The following is a 15,161-nucleotide window of genomic DNA, read 5'->3' as shown; positions in this document are numbered from 1 at the left end:
GCAGAGGGAAAAGTAACATTGTAGCTGTACTCAAATGCATAGCAACATTCAAATACATAACCAACCAACACTTCAGTTCTACCTACAGAAACACCAGTAAGGTCTGTACTGTAGACAAACCCTTCTGAAAAAAATGAACCACTTCCTTTTCCACTATATCTTTATCGTCACAGTGGATCATGAATTACACTACTGTTTCATGCCACAAGATTTCTGCTAGTATATACATCTCATTAGCATTAAGTTTGGAACTGCAGAGAGGTTTTAGTTAAGTACAACACAATTAGCCCCACTGTAAATGACTTAGGGTTAAAAAGCCAACCCCTACAAAAGAACTATGACATTGTTGCTGACCACAAACAACCAAGACTGCAGATTATTTACCCACTTGGAAGACATTAGGCCTGTAGACCAACTGTGCCTGTTTGCCACAGTGTTAACTCCTAGTTTTTGTTGTGGGGTTTTTTGGTTGGGTTTTTTTGTGTTTGTGGTGTGGAGTTTGTTTGTTTGTTTAATCTTGCTATTTCAGGTGCTTAATGTCACTCATTTCCAGATGGTCTAAAAACCCAGCACAACAGAAAGCAGGCTACATCCCTGTTACGTGCGAAAGTGTTCCTGTCTGACATTTCACTGCCACATAAATCAAACAGGCTCCAAAGGAGAATCAGCAATGCATTCCTTAAACAATGCTTCATTTTGGTTTTTTCTAAAACACAGAACTAAGGAAGTAGATATTAAGTGCTTATTGAGGAGAGCTACCTGATGATTTTTAGATATTTTTTTTTCTAAACTTGACAAATACCAGTAGCTATGTCACCTTTTAAGGCAAAAGGCATCTGAAAGCAAAATCCTTCCTTTAAGCCAGAGTCACTCATAACAGCAAAGATGCTTCCTAGAAAAACAAATTCAATCATGAAGGAAGAACAAGTTAGAAGACTTAGTAATAACAATGCAAATGAATCCTTCTTTCCCCATGACTTTTGTGGACTGGTGTTGGCTGATTCTGCAGGTGATCTTGGCTACTGTGAAAAAGAGAACAAGCTAGACAGACTACTGGCTTGACCCAGTCTTACCATCCGTTTGCATCCCTAGAGAGTACAGTGCAGTAAACACAAGCACAGATGCACAAGAACACATTTCATGCCTTATCCTTTCTACAGGAATGCAGGGGGAAGTATGTAGCTGAAGCTGTATCTACACTGCAGTCACATGTGCTTTCAATACAGCCAACAATCAGCTCAAGAGAGAAGTCAGAGAAGATGCAGAAGCACACACACACAACATTGCCTCCAGTGAGGCTGAGTAGCTGCGTATAACCCAGTACTGCCCTATCATTAACATCATGCCTGTTAAACAATGTTAATGAAAGCTAGGTCACGTATGGCTGTTCAGGCTGCAATCCTGCCTCCTGAAACAGAGGTTGTCCCTGACATCAGAAGTGGCAGCATTACACTAATGAGAGGATGCGATCTCAGTAGGCTGCATCTAAGTCTACTATTCAAGTCTAGAAGACCTCCAAAACCCTCCTCTTTGAGTATCATAGTCATTGCACATATTTCCCTTGAATCACAGAACAGCTGGGTTTGGGAGGGACCTCTGGAGATCCACTAGTCAACCCAGCTGCTAAAGCAGGTTCACCTAGAGCAGGTTGCACAGGATTGCATCCAGGCAGTTTGTGAATATCTACAGAGAAAGAGACTCCACAACCTCTCTGAAGCCTTTCCAAAATGTGAGCCCAGGCAACCACAGTTTCAGCGCAGAAGGTGCTGGCACCACCTGCAGAGAGACCAGCGCTCCACTTCCCTCTGCACAAAACCTCAAGCAAAACATTTTGTCTGCTTTGTGTCCCGCTTTCATTCCCAGGTATTTGGTTTTGTTCTTTGTCTCCTCTTTTGACCAGGGACCACCTTTGACAAGATATTTATGTCTGTTTACCATGCATTTCTGAGCACAACATGGCCTCTGAGCATTAACTTTAATAACAACAGGAATGTCGGCTGCAGTGTAACTCCAATTAGTGCTACAGGCTTCCCTCAAACACAACTACACCAGACATCCTGCTCCAGAGACCAGAAGCTTCTGTTTAATCTTTCTGTCCTGACTTGTGTCAAACCAGGACTTGTGTCCTGGTTCTCTGGCATGTATCACAGAACCTGGAGTCCATCTAAAGAGAAGTCTCTGACATCTCCCAACCATTTAGATTTTTTTTCAGGCAAACTTCACAGGGGAAAATACAGCCTAGCAAGAGCGGGTAGATACAGTCTTAATGCCTAAATTCAAAACCTCTAATTAAAAACCTGTCAAGGGCAGCTCAGCTTTCCAGGAACTTGGACACCCTGACCTAGGCAAGAGTCCTGGCTCTCCGATTTTCTTGTTTTGAAATGCCTATACTTGCTCTCTCCACTCTTGCATACTTCTCTGGCGTTGTTCTCAGAGACAAAGATCAAGGTGACTTTCTGCTGTGACCCAGGACAGCTGTTCCTTTAGGCTTATATTTGTCTGCACACTGGTCAAGGAATCTGGTTTCTAGATCCAGGACACCTCTCAGCATCCTAGTACTGCCCAGAGCTTGCTGCTACTTCATAGAATTATAGAATGGTTTGGGTTGGAAGGGACCTTAAAGATCATCTAGTTGCAACTCCCCTGCCATGGGCAGGGATACCTTCCACTAGATCAGGTTGCTCAAAACCTCATCCAACCTGACCTTGGACACTTCCAGGGATGGAGCATTCACAACTTCTCCAGGAAATTTGTTCCAGTGTCTCACTCACCCGCACAGTAAAGAATTTCATCCTAATATCTAATCAAAATCTATCCTCTTCTAGTGTAAAACCATTAACCCTCATCCTATCACTACACTCCCTGATAAAGACTTCCTGGTCATTTTTCTTGTAGGTCTCTTTTAAGTACTGAAAGGCTGCAGTAAAGTCTCCCCGGAGCCTTCTTTTCTCCAGGCTAAGCAACACCAACTTTCTCAGCCTTTCCTCATGAGCAAGGCGGTCCAGCCCCCCGATCATCTTCACGGCCCTCCTCTGGACCTGCTTGAGCAGGTCCATGGCTTTCTTATGTTGGGGGCCCCAGAGCTGGATGCTGTACTCCAGATGGTGTCTCACAAGAGCAGAGTAGAGGAGGAGAATCACCTCCCTCATCCTGCTGGTCACACTTCTTTTGATGCAGCCCAGGATACAGTTGGCTTTCTGGGCTGTGAGTGCACAAACTCATATTCAGTTTTTCATCCACCAACACCCCAAAGTCCTTTTCCATAGGGCTGCTCTCAACCCACTCAGCCCCTAGCCTGTATCTATGTTTGGGATTGCCCTGACCCATGTGCAGACTTCGCACTTGGCTTTCTTGAACTTCATGACGTTCCCACAGGCCCACCTCTCTAGCCTGTCAAAATCCCTCAGGATGGCATCCCTTCCCTCTAGAGTATCAACCGCACCACTCAGCTTGGTGTCATCTGCAAACTTGCTGAGAGTGCACTTGATCCTACTGTCCATGTCTCTGACAAAGATGTTAAATCACACTGGTCCCAGTTGAGAGCGCTGGTGGCACCACTTGTCACTGATCTCCATCCAGAGAATGAGCTGTTGACCACTACTCTCTGCATGTGACCATCCAGCCAATTCCTCATCCACCAAATGGTCTACCTGCCAAATTCACATCTCTCAACTTTAAAGACAAGGATGTCATGCGGGATAGTTTCAAATGCTTTGCACAACTCCTGGTAGATTATATCAGTTGCTCTTCACTTATCCACCAACGCTGTATCCCTGTTGTAGAAGGCAAGAAAATAGCTTCACCTTCCCTATTCTGAGGCAACGCCAAGCTGCACCCATTTGGGCAACAGTCCCAAGAAACAGAGCCACTAGCAAGAGACATCACCAATGGCATTTGACCCTAAAAAGGAGAAATGCCTTTGCTGTACGGTTCTTCCCATAATGCATTACAAAGTTATCTCTTTTTTGCCAGTGCTCTCACAGATATCCATGGTTCGATATTATCAGGGACAGCAGATAGCAGGGAATTGCCCCAACTGTGTGCAATAGCACATAGGACATAACGTGTTATAACTACTCAACTTCCCTGTCTTGAAGAGAACACAGAAATTCTTTGTGCCACAAGGATTAGGCACAGCTGCCTTCATCAGTGGCATGGGGCATTTTTCAGTCTCTGTTCTGCTTTCAACTACTGCAACTGTATCAGGAAACTTACTGACTGCCTGTATTCTTGCATTAGCAGATAGTGCCTATAAAATAAAAAAGCTATTCTGTGAAGTCCTACCAAACACAAGAGGCTGTGGATTTTCTATTTTAAAAACAAAAGCAGTGTTCATATCTGCTTTAAGATAAAAATAACAAAAAGAAATGTCAGCAAGTTTCATCTCTGCACCACCACACGAGTCTTCCACCCACCCCCACTTTTTTTTTTAAGGTAATGTTGTATTTCTTGCCTACACGCTCTTCCCTCAAACAAAACTTCACCTGACATCTTAGAATCACCATGTTTATTTGAAATCTCTTCCTTCAATTCCTATTGCTTGATGCAAGACATCTCCTTGCTCTCACAAAAGACTACAACTCTCCTGCCGTGCCCATACCATCATCATGTACTCAAATGCAGCAGATTTGCCAGATAAGCTATCTCCAGCTTATATCTGAGCAAGCTTCAATACTTGAACTACCCTTCTGGATTCCCCTATGGTTTGCACACACATATATATAAACCATAGCGGAATATATAAATAGATACACCCTTCCCACTCCTATTTTAGGATTTCCTGAACTCTGTGCTATTCTTATCCTCCTTATATCAGCATTAACCCTGACAACCCTATTCCTGCAACATGTGCTTCACTCTTGTCTCAGAAAATGACTGGATTGTAAAGAATAACTTGAAAGAGTAAAATCAAAGTCCAGAATACGGGACTGTAGCACACTTGCATATCAGCTCTGAAACTGATGAGCACATGAATCTGCCATTAGACTTAGTGCAAAGAGCAGAACCCCACTCAAGCACCCTGCCCTAAACATGCACTTGCACTCTGTATCCCTTGTGTGAGCCCTACTGCTAACTTACCTTCTGAAAACGACCTTCTATCAACTTTGTCTAACACCACAAAAAGCTCTTGAGTAAACACTAAATCACATAAAGCTCCAGCTCATAGCTACGTGCCCTATATCAGAAAATGGTAGAGAGCTGCAAACGTTACCGATGAACTGTGATCCTGTGTGCTTGAGACCCATGTACAACTTATAACTAAAGAAATCTCTCCTCTGTCCAAGATTAAGGCTCCAGGGGATATTCTTTCACCTTTGATTTACCAAACTATAATTACAAAAATATGTAACTAGACCATCGCTCGATTCAGAAGTGACTGACCCTGAGCACAGCTACATGTCTGGCAGACTGTAAGATATCTGACCTCTTTCTACTCTATCGTATGTACTACTGTAATACTGGACACTTTCCAGTACTGTATTTAAACAACATAACCATCTGTCACGTGTTGTTTAATCTTTTAGCAACATTCCAGAGAGAATTGCATGGCCTGGAATATTCTCCTTTGGCTGCTCTCAAGCGTCAGCCTGACCTGTGAGAAAGTTCCCTCTTCTCCTGCAGAGGAACTCTCATTTTTATGCTTTTATTCTCAAATACAGAGCAGAAAGATGAGGCTTTAAGCTCTTATGTACCCTGGGCATTCTAGATGAAATCAGCAACATGAACAACCCATCCTTTGGGGAGGATGAGGCTGTCCCAGTGCAGCCTGAGAAAGCGGTTACTCTTCAAAGCAGGTAAACCTACAAGGGGGGCTGAAATGTGGCAGACTCCTGAGGGCCCCTCTGCATCAGTCAATGCTTTCCGTCACGGTCATCCAACTCTATATGTCTGCCTTTGTATCTAGTGTAACTAGATCCCAAGGAAATGTGTGCTATATTGTTAAAGAAAATAAGCTATCTTGAAACCAGAAATTGTTGAGGAGTTTTAACAATTATGTGAAATCCAGAGTGTTGTGCTAGGCAATTTATTTAGGTTGCCAGACATCACCACTCAGACATTATTGTGACGTGCACTAACAGTTTAATAGTTTCAATATTCATAATTAAATCAAAGTGATTAGAAGTCCAAAATATGAAACCCTGATTAACGTCAGCAGCTTTAAACTTGGTTTCCATTTTTAGCTGTTATGCTTGAAAAAGGGCTGATTCTTCTTGCTTAGTAACTATAAAAGCATATATATATTTAGACTGAAATACCCCATACACCAAAGTTAAGCATGCAAATTTGTTAAGATAACATCACCATTCGTTTAACTAAGCAGTTATGCAATAAATGATACATATATTCAAGTTTCAATTTCTGCTATTTTTAGACGAATGCATGATGGATTTCCTTTTTATTAAAGTTGGAGTTGGATTTTTTGTTTGTTTCTTCTTTTGTTTTGTTGAGGTATTTTATTCTTTAACTTTTACTTTATGTAAAGCTGTCCTTGGAGGAAAATTGAAACCCGATAAAAATCTCCAGAAATAGCATTTATTTACTACCTAAACTGTCCCAAACTTGATGGTTCATGAAGAAAGTAGGTTTATCAAAACAAACTTTACTTTTAAAATCGTTTTTAAAATAGTATTGCTTATAGTGAAAGAAAGGAAAAGTAAATGGTTCTTCTAGAATAAAGAGAATATCTCACCATCTTTCATTTAGTCTTTAATCCTTCCCTGGTGCAAGCTATATAGCATTCTCAACTCTAAATCAAGTCTCACAACTTCATGAGTTACCTGTTGTGGAACTGATACTGCTGAAAAATTTAAGTGACAAATACTCTCCCTCCTCCTGCAGAATAGGCTATTTCTCTCCCAGGTTATCCTGGCACTGCAGTGAACTCTTTTTCCAGACAATTAAGCCATTGATTTCCTGTGGTTCAAGCCCCTCCATTTTCCTTTAAAGCCCTAGCCAAACTTGCACTAGTAAATACTTTTTAATTTAAGTGCTATTAAATGGTTTGGGAAAGTTTAAGTCTTAACCTGATTTGTCATTCTTTCAAATTCACCATTGAAGAGGTTTCTTTTCAGATAATTCATTTAATTTCATCTATGAGATTATACACATCCACAAATACAGACATAGCACTGTTGAAATGCATTGATTTCAGTACTCGCCCAGTGATTCTTAAAAATGTTTCGGGTTTTTCTGAAACATACGGTGTTTTTAAAATATGACAGGTACTTAGCTCCTGAAATATATTCTCAGTGGACACAGCCAACTATTTCTCACCGTAAGTAGAGATCGTAGGTATTTTCTAAAGAAAGGAGTTACTCCAGTTCCCAGAGAGCTGACTCATCTCTTAGAGCATCGCAAGATTGGATGCATTTGTCCCTCTGTCATCTCTATAAGCACAGGGACTAACCTCTCCATGCTGTGACAGGTGTAGACCTGACACACTATGAGGAAGGCAACATCAGCAACAGCAGGATCCTGCCACTCTCCAAGCACTCTCTGAGCAAGGGTAGCACAGCACTGCCTGAGATAACTGATGGTTTACCAGCTAGGTCCAGGGTCATACCACACTCTTACGGAGATCCACCTAATCTTGTGGCATATCCTATCTTTGCCCTTTGTGGTAACTTTACAGAGTTAAAACAACACATTCTCAATTTTGAGGAAAGACTAGATCTTTCGTTCTCCTAAACCAACCATCCAAAGCACACAAAACAAATAAGTTTTCTATCTCGGGTTGTAGTGACCCCTTCTGCTCTGACCTTCCATCTGGCCACAGAGCAACTGGGTCTGGCCACAGGCCCCTGTGCCGGCAGAGCAGTGTAGCATCCGCTGTGGGCACATCAGGCAGCTATTACAAATTAACACGCTTTTTTGTTAGGCCAGAATTGCTGCACCTATGGCAGGCACTTTGTGGTAAATGAAGAGCTACTGTGCAGTAATTGAAGAGTGCTGCTGTTTGGCAATGGTGCAAGCACTGGATGTCACCCAGTCAGTGGGTACAGTAAAGCACAACTCAGATCTATCTGGGCCAGGATAGCTGCATTCACATTGTCCAAAGGGTTCTTCATTTTGACAAGTGTTGTTCCATGCAACTTTCTGACAGCCTTAACCACTGGATTTCCCCACAGACTTGTAAGCCCATATCCCTTCTGTCTGGGGTGAGCACTCACATTCAGTTTGCTTCCAGCTAAACCCCTTTACATACACACTTACGCCCTCTTGTCACAAAGCATCCTCAAGTCTTCACGACTTGCTGCCCTGCCCTTCTCAAGTCCTGCAAAAATTTGGATGCCTTGGGTAACACCCACAAGTACATAGTCCCAGTGACAAGAGGCTCATTATAGGATAACTGCACAAAACACATTGAAAATTCATTTGTGGTCTACAGAGGAGTCAAATTATCACCTTTCAAGCAGAACTAATAACAGTCTCCAACACACACTTATCTAGAAAGCATCTAAACCAGTACCTACATACTAGGTATCTATATCAAAAATACTAAACAACTATACACATTGCTGGTACCTCAAACACATTTATAGGGTTGTTAGCATCACTAGGCCTCAGCAAAAATAAATCAAGATTGCTTTCTATGTTTGCTTTAAGTCCCACTGTAGAAATGAAGGTTGGCTTATCGCTTCAGAATCAACATCTTTAAATTATTTGGATGTTTTTGAAAGTTTTGTGCTGAGTCAGTTACAGTAATGCCACATCATGCCATATTAGTTAAAGCAACTTGACACAGATGCCATTCTTTACCTCCTCGCTAGATCCCTGTTATACAGGCAAAGCAATTATGAAAGGGACTCGAGTATTTGCTTCTCTGCCCCTCAGTTCTCACACACAACAGAGAGAACACTCCAACTAATTGGTCCATCTTGAGACCAACATCTGCCCTTTGATAGCAGAAATCACCTCTCACGATATCTATTTACTATGTCCAGCTCTGGAAATTTCTGGGTTTGTTTGGGGTGGACGGGGCAGTATAGCATACAAATAATTACCTGCTTATACTTAACAAAAAAAGAGGAAAACAGGAAAAAATACGTATACTATATATATATAAATATAAAAAAATAATGCAAAGCTCCATACAAGTTTATGACAACGTAGGAAGTCCATCTTGGAGCTTCAGAAAAGTATAGGCAGCAAAAAGCATCCATCCTCAGGAAAATTCAAATTTAAAGTATTTCAATTTGACTGTCCTGTCTTGCAGTTTGGTACAATGACACAAGAGTTGGTCAGGTAAACTAAATGCTACTGGTAGAGATTAAACTTGCAGGGATAACAGCTGTTCACTGGTATTCTAACAGTATTATTTCTTGTTAGAACCACACCAGGCCCACAAGTCAATAGCAACTGTAATGTCTGTCTTTACCTATCCCCAGCAGTTTCTGCCATCTGCCTTTGCTCTTCTGTCTCATCTTCAGTCTGGCACAGTCTAAAATTGCTCTCTAGTTTATACTTCATATGCATGTTGTTATTCACTTTGAACAGCTAGTGTTGTACTCTCTTGCAAACACAATGCTTGGCTGATGCCCATCCATTACAATTAGCATGTGCTACCCTAATGCAAACAAAACACCTCCCAACCCAGAACCCATGCAAGCAGGCCCCTTATGGAAATGCCTGCTCATACAGCACTGTAAGCATCTGGCGTTGTCTGGGGCCTGCGAGTTAGCTGGTCCCGGCCCTGAGCAGATGGCCGACAAAAGCATATATTTAATTTTCAACTATGAGAAATGCTGCTGTGGCTACCTACAGTGAGACTATACTTAAGAAATGTGGCTGTATCAAAACTTTGTATCACTTAAGATGCAAGTAAACTCCTGCTATGAAGATAGCATCCTGTTGCTTCTGGTTTGCTTTAACATTAGGCAGTCCACGGGAGATAAGTCAAAAGGATGACACCTCACAGCTGGATGGGAACAAGAGCTGAAAGTCAGCCACAGAAGTCAAGCAAAGTCTAGAACTGGCTGGAAAAAAGCAATTCCTCATTATGAGCAGGCTCTGAAGTATAAGCTGATAAAAGTTGCTCATGCTCTACAGAGCAGGAGAAAAAGTTAAGAAACAACACCCAAACATAGAAATACAAGTTGTTTCTTGTACCTGGTCCATGCTTTCTGTGATATGACAATGCCATAATATTTCCAACACTAAGCCAGGTACGCAATTTCATCTCCAGTCAACACAAGTCCAGCCAGCAGTTCCACACTATGCCCTTTCTATACCTTAATCACTCAATGTAGATGACATAAACAGTTACAGCTTTATCTGTATGTATACCAAGTATGTATACCATGTATATCTGTATGTATATCTGTATGTATACCAAGAGGTATGTCCTGTTCATACTGATGTCCTCTGGAGTACTGTAAGAAATTCCCTTACAAAAACACACCAGTGGAGTCCCAGACTAATTTGCCTGACTCTTCACCTTGTGAATTAATGGATTTGTATGTATACCAATACATGGAACTTTAGTGTTATGCAAGTTTCTACTCGCTAGGTTTCCCAAAGCAGAGACTCAGCAAGAGATCCAGTTTTTAGGAGTAAAATGGCAAGATGGTCGGTGTCAGATCCCAATGGAGGTGATCAACAAAATTTCAGCTATGTCTCCACCTGCTAATAAGAAGGAGACATAGACTTTCTTGGGTGTTGCAGGTTTTTGGAGAATGCATATTCCCAACTACAGCCAGATTGTGAGCCCTCTCTATTGAGTGACTCGTAAAAAGAACCAATTTGGGTCGGGACCAGAACGACAGGCTTTTGAACAAATTAAGCGTGAGATAACTCATGCAGTGGCCCTTGGACCAGTTCGGACTGGACTAGATGTTAAAAATGTGCTCTACACTGCAGCCGGAGATAATGGACCTACCTGGAGCCTCTGGCAGAGGGCACCAGGAGAAACCCGAGGTCGACTCTTAGGTTTTTGGAGTCAAGGATACAAAGGATCGGAGGCCAATTGTATGGGAACGTAGCAGAAGATATGGCGAGGAGGTTAGTTAAATGTAAATACGCTCCAAGTGACTTCCAGCTGTCTGTAGAAAAAGCACATACATCACGCTAATTGTTTTACTGGCCTTGTGTGCTTGATGAGTAGAACCTCTATGTTAGATAACATAGGCCTGTGAGAAACTCTAGGCACCTTATCACTATGTCTGAGATTCCTGCTTTGTTGTGAGAAAGAGCAGGAGGCTGTGCCTGCCTGAAGCCTTGAAATACAGGCGAGCTCAGCAGGCCCAGTGATCTTCCAGCAGGGCTGAACTTACCAGCGCCTGCGTCCCCGCTTGTGTCACCTCTGCCTGGGAGCTTAGGTGTGACTTCGGAGATCCCCCAGTAGAGAGGTAACTAAAATAAAACTTGCTCTTTGCAAATGCATTCGTGGCCTCTGGCTCTTCTTGTGATGTGCCTGCAGATGTGTACACATTTGGCTTTAGTCGACAGTCGCTAGAATCAGCCATGCTGTGGTTTGCAAAAACACAAAGGACTTTGGGGTGTTGGTGGATGAAAAACTGAATATGAGTTTGTGCACTCACAGCCCAGAAAGCCACCTCAGTGCAAGACCAGTTTGCCTTTACCTGGCAACAAAAGCAATATACTTGTCAAGTACTGTCTCAGAGACACAAACACAGTCCCTCCGTTTGCCACCAAATGGTAGTAGCTGATATAGCACTATGGTCGGGTACTGTTACTGATTGCCATGATATTGATGATCTGTTGATTATGGCAGTGTCACAACAAGAAACTGAAACAGCTGCTGAATTTTTGAAGGTGCATTTGCAGGACCAAGGCTGGGCAATTAATCTGACTAAAACACAGGGCCCTAGTGCTACTGTACTATTTTTAGAAATAGTTTGGCATAGGCAGCTTAGAGAAATACCAGATAAGGTACAGCACACAGTCCAGCAGTTTTCTGCACTAGCTGCAATAATACAATTACATGCCTTTTTAGGATTTTTAGGGCATTGTAGAACTTTCATCCCTATATTTTCTGTAGAGGAGGATTCCCCTTGTGAAGGGTTAATAGCAGAGCACAATGAAGTTGATTCATTTGAGTCTCAAAACAGTAAGGAAGCAGATAATATGACCTCTGCCGAGCTGCATGCTCAAGCTCTCAATGAGCATATAGCTTGTGGACATGGATCAGCTTATGCTGCACACACATGGGATGTTGCTCACAATCAAACCCCTTTGCTGTTATATACTTGTAAAACATGCTCACATCATTGTGCTACTTGTACACAGCTACATTTAAGAGCATGGGGAAAGGTAAAACAGGGTCAGTGGGCCTTGAATACCTGTCAGGCTGATTATATTGGCCCCCTACCCACCTCTAGGGGGTGGCAATATGTATACACTTCTGTGGGTACAGTGTCAGGACTAACTACAGGGGAAATGAAATTATTCACACCAATGGATTGTGAAGTGGGACTGCAGCCTATTGACCTAGATGTAAAAATTCATATGACTCCAGAGAATGCTGTATGGTTTTGTACCCTGACTTCTCCTCTTATGTTACATCCTTTGCTAATATCAGATTCTCGAGTTCTTGTATTTCAGGTATCTTCAGTGAACACCTGTGTTTTATCTAGAGGAGACGGCACTGGAACAATGTTATTGGTGTCACAGACTCAACTTCCAACTGAAGTTCAATCTGAAAAAGTGCAGGCCACGACTTTCTAGTCTGTGTGGGCAATTAACCCACACCAGGTTGTTAAACCCAGAGTGATACCAGCTGAAGGAGCTGGAGCAGCAGCATATGTATTACTGGAAGGTGACAACACTCCTGTTGATTAACTTAGATTTGTCCTGGTGAATTTAGTTTTGTTCAGCTGTTACTGTACCCTAATAATTTGCCTTTAATGCTTACGAGAAATTAACGGCTGCAGATCTCTTAACAATGTGTTTCGCTAGCATGACAACCCTCATAGCTGTATTACAGAATTGTGCTATGCTAAGGGGTTTTAACATTAATGTTCCTTATTGTTGTTTCTCTGAGTAGGTAGTGGCTGCAAATGCTGTTTTGATTTTGAAGGCAGGTGTTGCTTCAACATAGATGATGAACTAATGAGCATGGAAGACAACATCTCACATCTTTGGAACTAATGCAGCAAGTGAAACAATCTACTGATAATGCCTGGCTGAATGACTCGTTTAATTCCTCAACAAGATGAATGGGACACCTTACTATTGTAGAAATTATGCATCATTGTAGAAATATGTTTTTTCCTTTTTCTGTATCTGTTTATTGTGTGCCCCTGTAAATTGTGCTGTGCTACACCTCACAAGCCCAAATGAACAACTCTGGCTTTGTCGGCTCCAGCAGAAGCAAGTCACGTGAGCAAGGGGGTGGAATGTATGGGAACATAACAGAAGATTTGGCGAGGAGGTTAGTTAAATGTAAATATGCTCCAAGTGACTTCCAGCTGTCTGTAGAAAAAGCACATACATCATGCTAATTGTTTTACTGGCCTTGTGTGCTTGATGAGTAGAACCTCTGTGTTAGATAACATAGGCCTGTGAGAAACTCTAGACACCTTATCACTATGTCTGAGATTCCTGCTTTGTTGTGAGAAAGAGCAGGAGGCTGCGCCTGCCTGAAGCCTTGAAACACAGGCGAGCTCAGCAGGCCCAGTGATCTTCCAGCAGGGCTGAACTTACCAGCGCCTGCGTCCCCACTTGTGTTACCTCTGCATGGGAGCTCAGGTGCAACTTTGGAGATCCCCCAGTAGAGAGGTAACTAAAATAAAACTTGCTCTTTGCAATGCATTTGTGGCCTCTGGCTCTTCTTGCGATGTGCCTGCGTATGTATACACACCAATTATACTCCAACTGAAAAGGAAATACTTGCAGCTTATGAGGGAGTCTGAACAGCTTCAGAAGTGATTGGTACTGAAGCACAGCTCCTCCTGGCACCTCAACTACCAGTGTTGAGCTGGATGTTTAAAGGGAAAGTTCCCTCCATGCATCATGCAACCGATGCTACGTGGAGTAAATGGATTGCATTGATCACGCAACAAGCTCGAATTGGGAGTCCCAATCGCCCAGGGATCTTAGAAGTGATTATGGACTGGCCAGAAAGTAAAGACTTTGGGATGTCCCCAGAGGAGGAGGAAGTAACACATGCTGAGGAAGCACCACAGTATAATACCCTTTCAGAGACTGGAAAGCGGTATGCCCTGTTCACAGATGGATCCTGCTGACTTGTAGGTAAACATCAAAGGTGGAAAGCTGCTGTGTGGAGTCCCATATGACGAGTCACAGAAGCCACTGAAGGACAGGGTGAATCTAGTCAATTTGCAGAAGCGAAAGCCATCCAGCTGGCCTTGGACATTGCTGAACGAGAAAAGCGGCCAACACTTTATCTTTATACTGACTCATGGATGGTGGCAAATGCCTTGTGGGGGTGGCTACAGCAATGGAAGAAAAACAACTGGCAACGCAGAGGTAAACCCATTTGGGCCGCCACACTGTGGCAAGACATTGCTGCTTGGCTAGAGAGACTGTCTGTGAAAGTTCGTCATGTAGATGCTCATGTGCCTAAAAGTCAAGCCACCAAGGAATATTGAAACAACCAACAAGCGGATCAAGCTGCTAAGATTCAAGTAGCTGAAGTGGATTTGGACTGGCAACATAAAGGTGAACTCTTCTTAGCAAAGTGGGCCCATGATGCTTCAGGGCATCAAGGTAGGGATGCAACCTATAAATGGGCTCGTGATCGAAGGGTGGACTTAACTATGGACACTATTTCACAGGTTATTCATGAACATGACACTTGTGCCAAAATCAAACAAGCTAAAAGGTTAAAGCCTGTATGGTATGGGGAGCGATGGTTAAAGTATAAGTATGGAGAGGCTTGGCAGATTGATTATGTTACACTTCCACAAACTTGTCAAGGTAAGCGGTATGTACTTACAATGGTAGAAGCAACCACTGGATGGTTGGAAACATATGCTGTACCCCATGCTACAGCCCAAAATACGATCTTGGGCCTTGAAAAGCAAGTCCTTTGGCGACATGGTACGCCAAAAAGAATTGAATCTGACAATGGTACTCATTTCAAAAACAGTCTTAAAGACAACTGGGCCAAAGAACATGGTATTGAGTGGGTATATCACATTCCATATCATGCACCGGCTTCTGGGAAAATTGAAAGG

At 42.6% G+C, this 15,161-nt stretch overlaps 1 protein-coding gene across 3 annotated transcripts in view; it reads right to left on the bottom strand.

The window, feature by feature from the left end:
• Window positions 1-15,161, bottom strand: part of TSPAN4 (tetraspanin 4) — a 465,016-nt gene that overhangs the window by 388,589 nt on the left and 61,266 nt on the right. The gene's annotated exons all lie outside the window — the stretch shown is intronic.

This window comes from Caloenas nicobarica, chromosome 5 (assembly GCF_036013445.1).
Source record: "Caloenas nicobarica isolate bCalNic1 chromosome 5, bCalNic1.hap1, whole genome shotgun sequence".
Lineage (NCBI taxonomy): Eukaryota > Metazoa > Chordata > Aves > Columbiformes > Columbidae > Caloenas > Caloenas nicobarica.
The sequence above is the reverse complement of the archived record's forward strand: the minus strand, read 5'-3'. Positions and strand labels throughout refer to the sequence as shown.